Genomic DNA, 14327 nt, shown 5'->3' on the forward strand with positions numbered 1-14327 from the left:
TACATCAGTTTTACAATCCAGAGTAGTATAAAGTTTCTCTGGATTCATGGCAGGGAAATGGAGAGCAGAATTTAGCTCAATGGTCTATCATTTTTTATATCCTTAGAACCAGGTTCGTGGAAAGGACTAGAAAACTTTTTTGGCTCATTACGTATCTAGGCTGAAGTTTTCCAGACCACCTGAGCATGGTTAAAATGAATGGGAATTGGGATCTGAATCTCCAAAGCGGCTCGGAAAAATCTCATTCTGCCTGAATGGCTAATATCTTACACTTTACAAGTGTTCTAGGTTTGAGAAAACCCTATTTAACCAATACAGACAGGAAGAAAAATGGAGATTGAAGGGGAAGAAGTGAAAGTCGGATAGAAAGTTTAAAAAAAATAAAGATGGGTGAGGAGGACAGAACTGAGAGAATATGTAAGAATAAGGCTCCAGATGAAATAACATATGAACCCTGTCATAGTCACCTTGTCTCTGAAGTTATGAATTGTTAATTAAATGCTGGCTTCATAATATCCCCATAAACCATTCTACATTATTTCCTTTGTCATGTAGCTAAACAAAGTGTCAAGGAATATTTTGTTATACTCTGCAGTATGCACTTGGCTTGTGTCAGGACAACCAAGTGCATGAGGAAAGACAGACATCCAAGCAATAGTAGTATAGATAACTGGAGGCTTGGTTTTAATCTTCTAGGAATATATACAGTATGACGGTGTGGTGCGTGACTATCCTGACATCATCACCATTTAACTTAACAAATATAATTTCATCTTTAATATGCGAAAACATCTGAATGGTTATTCTGTACTCATTTCATTTTAAAGGTGTATTCATTTTAATGACTCGTTGAGACAGTTCTTTATACTCCCAGCATCTTGAAATCTTGTCAGTCAAATGAGCATGTCAACAAGTCAGTTGTTCATCTTGCTTATCCAAATTATCCCTGAGCCACTAAGTGATGAGTCTGACACATACAGCAGGGCATTTTCACAACTTCGTGAATTAATTCACAGAATTAGGGAGTTAATTTATATACACCAAAAAAGCCCAATACTGCGCTTCTTGCAGTCCAGGTCAAAAACCACCATTAACATCAACACCGGTAGAATCTGCCCCTTAGAGACCATGTGATACATTAGGTCTGTAGTTCTCAACCAGAGGTATGTGTATCCCTGGGGGTACGCAGAGGTCTTCCAGGGGGTACATCAACTCATCTATATATTTGCCTAGTTTTACAACAGGCTACATAAAAAGCACTAGCTAAGTCAGTACAAACTAAAATTTCATATGGACAATGACCTGTTTATACTGCTCTATATACTATACACTGAAATGTAAGTACAATATTTATATTCCAAATGATTTATTTTATAATGATACGTAAAAATGAGAACATAAGCAATTTTTCATTAATTATGTGCTGTGACACTTTTGTACATTTATGTCTGATTTTGTAAGCAAGTAACTTTTAAGTGAGGTATAACCTGGGGTACCCAAGACAAATCAGACTCCTGAAAAGGGGTACAGTAGTCTGGAAAGGTTGAGAGCCACTGTGTTAGGTCATAAAAGGATTGTATTTAAGTAATCCTATCATTATAGTATCTTTATTTTTTAAGTACATTTATCCTATGATATAAGGAAATGCTATTTTACAAACAAGATTCTGAGGCACAGACAGACAAACAAAGATTTTAAGGCATTGAGGCATGTCATGTCTATTGAGTTCAGTATCAAAACAACAAATTGAACCTGGGTCTCCTGCAATGCAAGTCTAGCACCCTAACCTCTTGGCCATCCTTACATCTTAGGATTGGTTAAGACGCAGTGCACCCATATGCTAGTCCCCTGGGCATGGGATCTTTTGTTAGCTATTTAAGTATCTCCCTGTCTCTCATTTATATACACCAGATCATTTTGTTCATATGTTGCTTCAACTTTCCACACACACATCCCCGCCCCCTAGTTTTTTAGATCGGAAGATTTTCAGGACACGGTTTGTGCCCTCCATGTCGGCATGCACTGGAAGCTATTTTGATAGTAGGTCAGCCTAGGCAAGAACATGATTTTCTAAATACTGTTCCGGGGTGCTGGAAGAATTTGTATAGTGGGGGGCGCTGAGAGCCATTGAACTAAACTGTAAACCGTGTCTATAACAGAAACCACTTCAAGCCAGGGGGTGCCGCAGCACACACGCACACCCCCGCAAGCCTAGTTCCAGCACCTATGCACTGTTCTCATATGGTCAGCCCCTCAGTGCTGGCTAGTGAAACCATGTAAGAATTCTTTGGCTATGAATGAGTGCTTTCTCTTTATTCGCTGAGCTCCGTGGGCACACATGGTTCTTTACAAACACATCAAATGACAACTCCACACTCTGGAGGCCTGACAATTAAGCTAGGCTTTATATAGCAAGAATGACAGACACTTGCAGGAGTAGGGAGAGCAGGAGAGGACCAGGGTTACAACAGTGAAAGATAATCAGATGGGCCCGGTATTGCGTGCAGGAGTTCAGGAAGAGAACACACCGAAACTTACACCTGTGCTTAAGGTGGCATCAAGGATTCTTTCAGACACAGACTACATTTGCAGTGCTAATCCTTCAAGGTACATCTAACATTTCCTCAGTTAAAAATGCAAAGGGTTTGTGATGGGTTGGATTACGGAAACCCCCTTGGGAGCTGCCACCTGACATACCAAGACTACCCCTGCTTCTGTTTTCCCTGGCAGCTCAGGACTCCAGCACCCTGTCTTGCTGAGCCAGACACTCCCATCTGCTCCAACACAGACCCAGGGTCTGAATCACTTGTCCCAAAGCTGCAAGTTTACCTGAAAACAGCTCACAGAAGTGTCCTTGTCTTTAGCACTCAGATGCCCAACTTCCAATGGGGTCTAAACCCAGACAAATCCGTTTTACCCTGCATAAAGCTTATGCAGGGCAAACTCATAAAGTGTTCGCCCTCTATAACACTTATAGAGAGATATGCACAGTTGTTTGCTCCCCCAGGTATTAATACATACTCTGAGTGAATTACTAAATAGAAAGTGATTTTATTAAATACAGAAAATAGGATTTAAGTGGTTCCAAGCAGTAACAGACAGAACAAAGTAAGTCATCAAGCAATATAAAATAAAATGCGCAAATCTATGTCTAATCAAACTGAATACAGATAATCTCACCCTCAGAGATGCTTCAGTAAGCTTTTTCTCAGACTGGACACCTTCCAGGCCTGGGCACAATTCTTTCCCCTGGTACAGCTCTTGTTGCAGCTCAGGTGATATCTAGGGGATTCTTCATGATGGTTCCTCCCCTCCTGTTCTCTTCCACCCCTTTATATATCTTTTGCATAAGGCGGGAACCCTTTGTCCCTCTGGGTTTCCACTCCACCTCACTGGAAAAGCACCAGGTTAAAGATGGATTCCAGTTCAGGTGACATGATCACATGTCACTGCAAGACTTCATTGCCCACTTGCCAGCACACACATATACAGGAAGGCTAACAGGTAAACACAGCCATCTGCAGACAATGGTCCTTGTTAATGGGAGTCATCAAGATTCCAAACCATCCTTAATGGCCCACACTTTACATAATTACAATAGGCCCTCAGAGTTATATTTCATATTTCTAGTTTTAGATACAAGAGTGGTACATTTATACAAATGGGATGAACATACTCAGTAGATTATAAGCTTTGTAATGATACCTTACAAGAGACCTTTTGCATGAAGCATATTCCAGTTACATTATATTCACTTATCATATTTTTATAAAACTATTCCAGTTACATTATATTCACTTCTTATTATGTTTTTATAAAACCATATAGACTGCACAACATCACAGGGTTAACATGTTAGCCATTTAATTCAGTCACTGAAAAGGGTAATTAATTCATATATTATACTACCATTTGCCCCAGGCTATTCGTTAGCATGCAAATAATATGTTTGGTGTAGTTGAATAAGCAAGATATTTTCTCTGAACTGTATTTAAAGAAAAAAAACTGAGTCAGCCACATGTATCACTGCCAACTTCATTGGATTATTTTGGTTTTTGTGCATGTTTGCTGCGGGAAGTAACATCCTCCTTTGTTTAAAAAGCATTCAGAATAGATTACTCAAAAGCAGGTGCTCCTGGCAAAGTCACCTTCATGCCTTGTAACCCACACTGCACAAGTGCTACAATTCAAGAGGGGGGGGGGGGGGGGAATTTTCTAGCCTGGAAGCTTGTTATTGCATCATAGTATAGGTTTATAGGGCTAGATCCTCAGCTGGTGTAAATCGGCTAGCTCATTGGGGAACTAGTGGATTGTGGTTCAGATTTTAAAGGCAAGAGAGACAATTATGACCATCTAATCTGACCTCATGAATACCACAGGTCGCAGAACTTTGGGCAACAATATCTATATCAAGCCCAATAAACTTGTGATTGAATGAAATCTCTTTTAGAAAGATGTCAAGTCTTGATTTGAAGACTCCACGTGATGGAAATGTATCACCACCCCAAAAATAGGAAGTTTGCTTTCAGAGTGGCATCAATCCAGCCTTCACTTTCTACCTGAAGGCTTCTGAACAATACAGTTTAGGCTAACTGCATTTTTGCTTCCCTCACATTAGTTCCATATTTTTTGGTGAAGGCTGTGGCATGGCTGAAGTCCAACCTGCCTGCATTTGAGCCTGCAGCACATAGCAGAACAAAATGAAAGCAGAGGTTTTTCAGATCCATATGATTCCCAGAACAACGAATAGCAGAAAGAAAAAAAAAAAAAAGAAAAAAAACAGGGAAACACTTGGCTACATGTTTGCACATGTTTGTTTTTTCTGGCCCCAGTTCTGGGAATCATATGGATCTGAACAACCTCAGCTTTCATTTTAAAAAAGCTTTTATCTCTCCCGGTTGTGGAGAAAAGCTTGGAACCATGAACAGAGGAGCAATCCTGAAGCTTCAGAAACCTGAAAGCAAATAAAATAAACTCCAAATTTAATATTTTAAACACTCTCATGATTTTGGGGGGCCTAACTCATCTTTGAATACCTGGGGTCGACAATCATGTAAGTTGACATTTCTGGGCTAGAGTCATGGGCATTTGTTGTTGCTGAAGTCCGAGAGATACAGCACATATTTAAGGAGGATTCTAGAACCTTTGTTAAGAAAGTTCAAAACCAAAATGAGTTGTTTAAGAGAGAGATGTCAAATTTGAAGTTTGTGTGTATGTCATACTAAAACTTTGCATCTTTTATTGCAGGTCTGAAAGCATTTTACAGTGGCATTATCCATCCCAATTTCACAGATGGGAAAACCGAGGAACACAGTAGTTAGTGTCAACATATTCAGAAGTGGCCTTTGATATGGGATCCCTATAGAAGAATGGACTTACTGCTGGAGCTCCCTCTCCTGGCTGAGCTTGGCATAGCAGGCTCTCATCTCAAGCCTCCTACTGATAGCAACTACAGCCCTGTAGTGGGCCCATCTTCTTCTGACTCAGCCCTCTGGCCAGATCACTTTAACATCTCTCCCCTGCCAAGTTAGTGTCCCAAAAAGTCTCCAACCACTGGTCATCAATCTGACATCCTCTGCCCCTCCAGGGCTCCTCTTCCATTCCATTCTGCTGCTAGAGTAGAGGCCCCCAGGCTTCTCCTTGGAGGCTGAACCACATTCAAAAGTGACACACAACCCACAGTGAAAGCAGCTTCTGGCCTCTCCCTCAGGCTTAAACTTGTAAACCATCCTGAATCTTTCCTGGCTCTCCATTCTTCTGCAGGACACTGACTCTCAAGAGTTACCTCCCTGGAGTCTTGCCCCTAGTCTGGCTCCTCCACTTCCACCTGTAGTTGGCCTTCTTTCAGGTCCATTCCCAGAGGTCTTCTCCCAGGCTGCCTTCTCCCATCAGGGCTAGTCCCAGAGTGGGAATTCCCTCCTGATGTTCCTCTTCAGCTGAATGCCTCCCTGGGCAGTCCAGGTCCTGCCTTTTAAAGTTGCTTCTCTATATATCTCTGGGATACTCTCTCTACTTTCCCTCTCCCCTTGTAGCTCGCTTCCCCAATTAGCTCCTTTCCTACTTGGGCTTCATCTTTAATCAGGCCTGGCCCATGCTCCAGGTGCAGCCAGGTGGGTTAATTGGCCTCTCAGGAGCAGTAATGGACCAGGATTGCACCACAATTCCCCCCACAAGACACCTTAGGACTGTTTTTTGGGGGGCAGGGGGGATACTTAGCTCCCAGTTATACATGGAATGACCTCCCTATGCCTGTCCCCCTCTTCACTCACTTTTGCTCTGTCACCTATGAGAAGAGAGATGGTGTACAGCCTGCCCCTCTCCCCTCCCGCACACTCTTAATGGAAAGGGACCAGACCATGTACATGCCTGTGACCAATTACATGATCTTTCCCAGTTCTCCCCCTTCTCAACGTTCATTTGTCATGTGCAAATTACACTGCATAGACAGAGCCATGCACTGCCTCACTGAAGTCAGTGGAGCTCCCTGTAGACTCAGGGGTCTTCTTACACAGAGTAACCTGCAGGATGGAGGCATTCAGTCGTAAGCTCACAAAAGTCAGTCATTCTGTAAAGAAAACTCTACCAATCTTCAAAGTAAATTTAAATATAGATCAGCTGAAAGTGTAATGAGAGAAAGTACAGACAACCCCAAGCACTCAAAATATCACGAGTCAGCACCCCCTTTCCCCCCCCCCCCAAAAGCAGCCATGAGATTTACAAAGAAATAACAGTTGGGGCTGTTTGTATTTGGCACCTACTTTTTCAGCTTTGAGGTTGCACTTAAGTCACATTTCAAACTCTAATCCACAAACATGAGCACTAGAAACACTTTTCTTTAAATGAAAGCTGAGATTCTCACGTAATCATCTCCTTCCAGAAGCTGGGGCTTAAGACAGACACTAAAGACCATGAGCCTCACAATAAAATCATGAGAGTTGGTAAGGTTGAGTTTACCTACCCAATCACGGGCTTCAGAAGTAAGTTACGCTGAGAAGGTTTTTCCAGCGTGAACACCCAATTCAGTTCTGTCAAAAGTTTTCCTTTTGGCCTGGAACATCACACCCACGGCCTCAACCCAAATATGAGTTAGATTCTAAATGTGAGCATCTTTTTGAGTCAAGAAGTTATGAAAAAATCCTGTAGTTCAAGAGTGACTTTTTTACCCTCAAATAACACAGGATAAACATGAAAGAGTTTTGTTTTGTGCATATACATAGTTCTCCTGAGTGAGGAACACAATCATGACTCACTGAGAGGGTGGGGGAGGAGATCAGAAATCATGGATTTGTGCATGCACAGTATGTTGTTTACTCTCAGTCCACTACAGTAGAACCTCAGAGTTATGAACACCAGAGTTATGAACTGACCAGTCAACCACACCTCATTTGGAACCAGAAGTACACAATCAGGCAGCAGCAGAGGGAAAAAAAGCAAATACATACAGTACTGTGTTAAACATAAACTACTAAAAACAAATTAGCAGCATTTTTCTTCTGCATAGTAAAGTTTCAAAGCTGTATTAAGTCACTGTTCAGTTGTAAACTTTAAAAGAACCATAATGTTTTGTTCAGAGTTAAGAACTTTCTGAGTTATGAACAACCTCCATTGCCACAGTCTTTGTAACTCTGAGGTTCTACTGTACCCTAAAGTATCATTGTAAGGTACCAACTGCACACATGCAAGTGCTGGCATAGAAAGTTGGAGGGATGAAGCATTCTAGTCATTGTGCAAGTGCCATTATCTACACTATAGACTAATACTGACATACTATTGCTATAGTAAGTTACGAAGCAAAATCCTATCCTACTCCCATTTCAATTAACATGATCATATGCTGCCAGTGACACAGGGCTAGCAGTGAAGTGACTATTACAAATGCAAATATCCACTTGTGAACTTATAAAAAAAGCTTTGTTAAATTAATCAAGGTAAATGCGTAGTTATTACCATTATACAGTGGGCTCTAGTTGTAGTCAGAGCAGCAAATCAGTTCAACTCATAATATTCTGTAGCTTTGAGGCAGCATGGTGTAATAAATAAAGCACTGCATGGGAAGTCTAGATACTTGGGTTCTATTCCTGATTCTGCCCATGGCCGATTTGGTGACCTTAAGCAAGTCAGCATCACCTCGCTGTCTCAGTTTCCCTATCTGTAAACAGGAGATAATGATACTGATATCCCTTGTAAAGCACTTTCATATCTACGGGCAAAGAAAGCTAGGATATAACTACAGAAAAGTACGTCAATCACTAAAGTAGTTACTTCTATAAGGCTATGTCAACACTATGTCGACCTACGCTATGCAACTCCAGCTACGTTATAGTCGATGTACCTTAGGTCAAGTTACCACTGGGCCTACACCTGTCGACTTACCTTACTCTTCTTGTCAGGGGTAGAATACAGGGGTTGACTGGAGAGTGAGCTGCTGTCGATTTGGCGGGTCTTTACTAGACCTGCTAAATCGACCGCCAGTGGATCGATCTCAGAGTGTCGATCTCTGCCGTAGTGTAGACCTGCCATAAGTATAAGCAAGTAACAGTTTTATCTGAGCTTCCAGTACTTCTTTGCAAGACATTATATACCAATGCCTATCTTGTAAAAACCTACAGCAGACTACTATCAAGAGCCACATATGATTAATTCCTAGATAATCCCTTCTTTCACACTACCAAAAATTTCCTACTAACCAAAGACATATCAAGTGCAAGGGATGGATACTGGAATGTCAGTGGCAAGAGAATCATCGCAGTCAACTACCGCAAAAGGAAAAGCCCATCTGACCCCATGAAGTAAAGAGTCTTCTTCTCCCACACCTTAGGATCAATCAAGTCCTGCCCAGTGGACATGCCTTCTGTGGTGGGCAGCACAGCCAACCCAGAATACCTCCTACAATGATCCAAATAGCTGCCTGACACAAAGAAGTTCTATTCTGCAAATATTATTGTATTTGGTGAAGTGATGGGTTGGTGAGTTAGGTGGGGTGAGGCTTAGGTGGGAATTTTGTGCAACAAATTAGTTAATATATTAGATTTTTTGTATTTATCATTATATTAAATTTTGTGAAATGCCAAGAGACAGATTGCTGCTATAAAAATCCAAACAAATAAAGTAATAGATGAAACCAGACAGTCACTTCAATGCTGATGAAAGCAACATCAGATGGAAGAGAAACAGCCAGGCCCTCATACTGAGGGAACATGACCCCAGCCTAACAGGCACTTCTGTGGCAATTGCTACTGATTTGCTATAAATTGTTCACACAGCTAGCCTATGCTAATCGACGCTGGTACCTTTAATTGCCCCATCCCTGCACCCACTTGCTTCACCCATCTCTTAGCACTTGTCTGTAGATCTCAAACCTGCAAGCACTTAAGCAAGTGTTTGACTTTATGCACTGCAAGCAGCCCTATGGAACGGTTTGTCACCTGTCAAGTTAAACAGCGGCATAAACCCGGCCAAGCTCAGGGTCTCAGACTGTAACAAACTCTTTGGGGCAGGGATGATTTGTTTGTACCACTCCTAGCATGATAGGGTCTAGGGTTACCAACCCTCCAGGATTGTCCTGGAATCTCCAGGAATTAAAAGATTAATCTTTAATTAAAGATCATGTCATATGACGAAACCTCCAGGAACCAAAATTGGCAACCCTGGTCTGGTTACTGCTAAATAATAATAAAAGCTCCAGAGATGGTGACTCTTACAAATGGAGGCATGCACTAAACAAGAGGATTGTGGGATGTAAGTCTGCTACCTTCCATACATATATCCTGGCCAAAGTTTGAACAATAAATGCATGTTCACTCCCACAAAACACACAGGAAAGTTTCACCGTTGGCTCTTACAGTGGTTTTATCTTGATCCTCATTAATATTTGAAAGCACACTGCATAACATTTTTAGCTGTCATCACAGGACTTTATTATGTAGTTCTCACCAGCATTTATATACATAATGAAAGCGACTAGTTCAACTGTATAACAAGAATATAACAATAGTGACACCTACTGGCAAATGAGATAACTGTCTGTTTAATAGGACAAGTAAATTCAAACAAGTGCTCACAAAAATGGAAAGAAACAGCAAAAATTGAGGAAGATTAATTCATTATAAAGAGTTACCTAATATTGTGCATATTTTGCAATATTAGCTGATCTTTGCTTTTACGTTTTTTTTTTTTTTTTTACATTTTTCATGGTGGCATGTGCACCCTCTGTTGAGGGCATCTAGCCCCACCCCTTCCACCCAAAGCCTCACCCCATTCCTCCCCTTCCAACCCCCCAAACCCTGGCCTGCTCACCAGAGCCCAGAGCAGCCCCAAGCCCCGACTGGCCCGCCAGCACCCGGAACAGTCCAGAGAAGCCCCGAGCCCGGGCCAAGCCCTGAGCCCAGGCCACACAGAGGAGCTCTGAACCCTGCCACAGCCCAGCCCGGGCCCAGGGCTGCAGCAGGGAGCAGTAGCAGAGGTTTGGGGAGGCTGAGTCTCCACCAGCCTCCTTTACCCACTGCCCAGGACATATTTTTCTTTTTGTTCACAGCAATTAGATTCCTTTTTACTGGTCCATCTTTTTAATACTAGCTCATTGAAAAGTGCTAGCTGGTGTTCTGTTGTGTTATACCAGCCTCAGTAACACTTCTGTCCTTTAACACTTGCCTGCACTTCCAGTGATAATTCCCAATATGCAGGGCTGTATACGTGCGAGAGCACTGGCGCTGGTTTTCCAAATAAATTGTGTACTTACTTATATTTCTGTTAGGTGCCCAAGAGACAGATAGCATGATGCCCTCTAAATGAAAGAGAGAGATCTAGTAAATACATGTCCAGGCATGACATACCAAATGGACATGGATCTTTACACAGGGTGGGTCTGGCTGAACGGAGGCAGTAGGGATAGTGTGAACTAAAAGGAGAATGGACTTGCCACATTTTTTTTTTTAATACCGCTGAACAGAGGATGATTCTGAACTCCGAAGTGTGGCCCCAAATCAAACATTCCAAAGGAAATTCAGTGCAGTCCATAAGTCTAAATAAGCTGTTCAGTATAAGTAGCTACAGCCAGGAGGCCAGCTGAGAATACTACTACTGTTTGGCTTATTCTACCTTTGCGTTGCACATCCAGCTAGTCTATGGCATAGCCAGGAACTGTGCCCCGCTCTCCTGAGGCCTGGTCTACACTGGGAGAGGGGGAACGATCTAAGATATGCAACTTCAGCTACGAGAATAGCATAGCTGAAGTCGACATATCTTAGATCGAATTAAAATTACTTACTTCGTGTCCTCGCGGCCCGCCACGGCTCCCCCATCAACTTTGCTTCCGCCTCTTGCTGGGGTGGAGTTCAGCAGTTGACGGAAGAGTGATCAGGAATCGATTTATCGTGTCTACACTACACGTGATAAATCGATCCCTGATAGATAGATCGCTACCCGCCGATCCAGCGGGTAGTGTAGACATACCCTGAGTCTCAGTACAGTCCCTTAGCCATAGGAACTTCTGCTTACTGCTTTATTTCTGTCTCTCTTCTCCATTTGTCTTTCCCTCTTTGATATTACCAACAAAGGAAGTATGAGAGGTAGAAGGGGAAAAAACAGGGGCTTGGAAGAGGCATGAAATCCACACTCCCAGGAGGAAGATAAAAGGAGTAGAAGAGACAATGGATGGGTTGAGCTCAGTGCTTAATTTGTAATAAAAGAGATTCTGGGGCTCTAGCAATTTTTCTACTTTCATAACTGACACAGCAAGCCCAGAAATGCCAGAGCTATGAACTCCCAAGCCTGGACATGCCAGAAATCAGCCCTGGCACAAATTAAGCACTGGTTGAGCTACATATAGCAGCTGGACGCAGTGCAAAGAAAGCAGAGATATCTTTGTCTATCTCTATGAAGGATGAGGACAGAGAGGAAAAACAAAAACTCTGAGGCCTGGTCTACACTAGTCGGTTATTTTGGAATTAGCCGACTTAATTCGGAAAAAAAAAGGATTCCGTCCACACAACCAAACCATTTTTTTTTTATTTAAAGGGCTCTTTAATACAATTTCTATAATCCACCTCGGCAAGTGGAGTAGTGCTTAAATCGAGATCGCAATCCCAGGTTAAAGGTATTGTGGACACAATTTGACATTATTGGCCTCCGGGAGCTATCCCAGAATGCTCCCTTGTAACCACTCTGCACAACACTCTCAACTCTGATGCACTAGCCAGGTGGGCAAGAAAAGCCACAAGAACTTTTGAATTTCATTTCCTGTTTGGTCACCATCAGCACAGTCCACCATCACAAGAGATCACGCAGTCCTGGATTCGCAGACGAGCTCCAGCATGGTCCGAATGGGAGGTACTGGATCTCATCGCATGTTGGGGGAGATTAATCTGTTATGGCAGAACTACGTTCCAAAAAAAGGAACGTAAATACGTATGCTAAAGTCTCCAGGGCCATGATGGAAAAAGGCTACTCCAGGGACACAGAGCAGTGTCGTAAAAAATGCAGGAGCTCAGGCAAGTGTACCAAAAAGCCAGGGAGGCAAATGGGCACTCTGGGTCACAGCCCCATACATTCTGTTTCTACCATGAGCTGCATGCAATTATGGGGGGTGACGCCACCACTACCCCACCACTGTCCATGGACACCTGCAAGGGGGGAGTTGCATGGAGCAAGGAGGATGAGTCATTGGAGGACAAAGAGGAGGAGGAGGAGGAGGACAGTGCACGGGCGGCAAGTGGGGAATCCGTTTTCCCCCTATCCAGGAACTATTCTTAATGCTGGAGCCAATAGCCTCCCCTCACTCCCAAGGTGGGCTCCCGGACCATGACCCTGGGGAAGGTACTTCTGGTGAGCGAGAGCCTGATTGGTGTCATGCGTTGGGGGTTGGGGGGAAACCCAGCCACGCTGGGCTGTTTGCGTTTAGTTTAAAGGGCTCATCCCTGCTCAGAGCCTCATTGGAGCCACGCGGTGGGGGCGGGGAGTGGGTGGGTGGGTGTTGTGTGCAGCGATCATCCCAGAGAGCCTGCAAGCCCTCCTTTTGTATGGCAAACCCACCAGGCATTGCTTGCTATGGGAAAGGGGGTCTAGCAGTTTGAAAGCATTTAAATGAACGTGGAAGAAGCAGAATCCCGCGTGCCCTTAGGCTGCCTGCAAGCTGATTTATGTTGCCCATGTGTGATGGCTCCAGGTGCTGCTCTGAGGACAGCATGTTGTCTGCTGGGTAGAGAACTTCAGTATAATTCTCTCTATACAACTATGGGCTGCATGTGTTTTATGATTCAATGTGCATAGCTATAAACTTTAGATGGACTTTCCTGATTGCTAATTTTATGATTTAAATGGTATATATTGTATAGTGCTGAGAGCCCCAAGTCACATTTTTTGTCTGCTAGGCACTTTACAGTCACAAAGGTAAAAATGTCCCCTCTTACAGAATGGAAAATACAGTGTAAAACATTATGGTGTTATATATGAATTACATGGCTTGCTAGAAATACTTCTCTTGTGAATCAATGGCTTTCTGAACTCATCAGTGTACGAATTACAAGCTCCACCCGAGCTGGGAAGGTCCTTTTGGTTTTATGACAGTAAATATTTAGTCAGAAGTGATCATGCAGACTAAAGTAATGGTAGGTTTGTGCGTCCGTTTGCAGTGTGCTTTTAAATGCTGGCAAAGCAAGATCATTTCCCACTTGCATCTCATGGGTAAGAAAGGGGGAGGAATCAATGCAACATTCTGCACTACTATGTTATGAGGCTTGGCAATAGCCTTGCTAGGTGCTGTTGTGTTGTGAGTAATGTGCTCTGCTCTCATTTGTGTCTTCATAAACAACTATCGATACTGTCTTCAGTGAACATGAACACAATCACACAGAGAAAGGGATGTTGAAGACTGGGAGAGGTGACAATGATGAGTTGATTCAGGGTATGTCTACAGTACGAAATTAATTTGAACTTATTCTATTCGAATTTTCAGAAGCGATTTTATACATTCTGTGTTGTGTCCCCACTAAAGCGTGTGAATTCGGCAGAGTGCATCCACAGTACCGAGGCTAGCATCGCATGTCGGAGTGGTGCACTGTGGGAAGCTATCTCACAGTTCCCACAGTCCCCGCCGCCCATTGGAATTCTGGGTTAAGCTCCCAGTCCATGATGGGGCAAAAACATTCTCGCGGGTGTTTCTGAGTGTGTGTCGTCACTCGCTCCTCCCTCTGTGAAAGCTACGGCAGATGCCATACTGCAAGCAGATGGTGCAGTACGGTGCACTGCCTGTCTCCTGGTACTATGAATTGCCACCTCGCCTATCCTCTCGTCTTTCTATCTACTCTTTTATCTAACCATTTCCCACCTTT

Source organism: Malaclemys terrapin, chromosome 1 (assembly GCF_027887155.1).
Source record: "Malaclemys terrapin pileata isolate rMalTer1 chromosome 1, rMalTer1.hap1, whole genome shotgun sequence".
NCBI classification, from domain to species: Eukaryota; Metazoa; Chordata; order Testudines; family Emydidae; genus Malaclemys; species Malaclemys terrapin.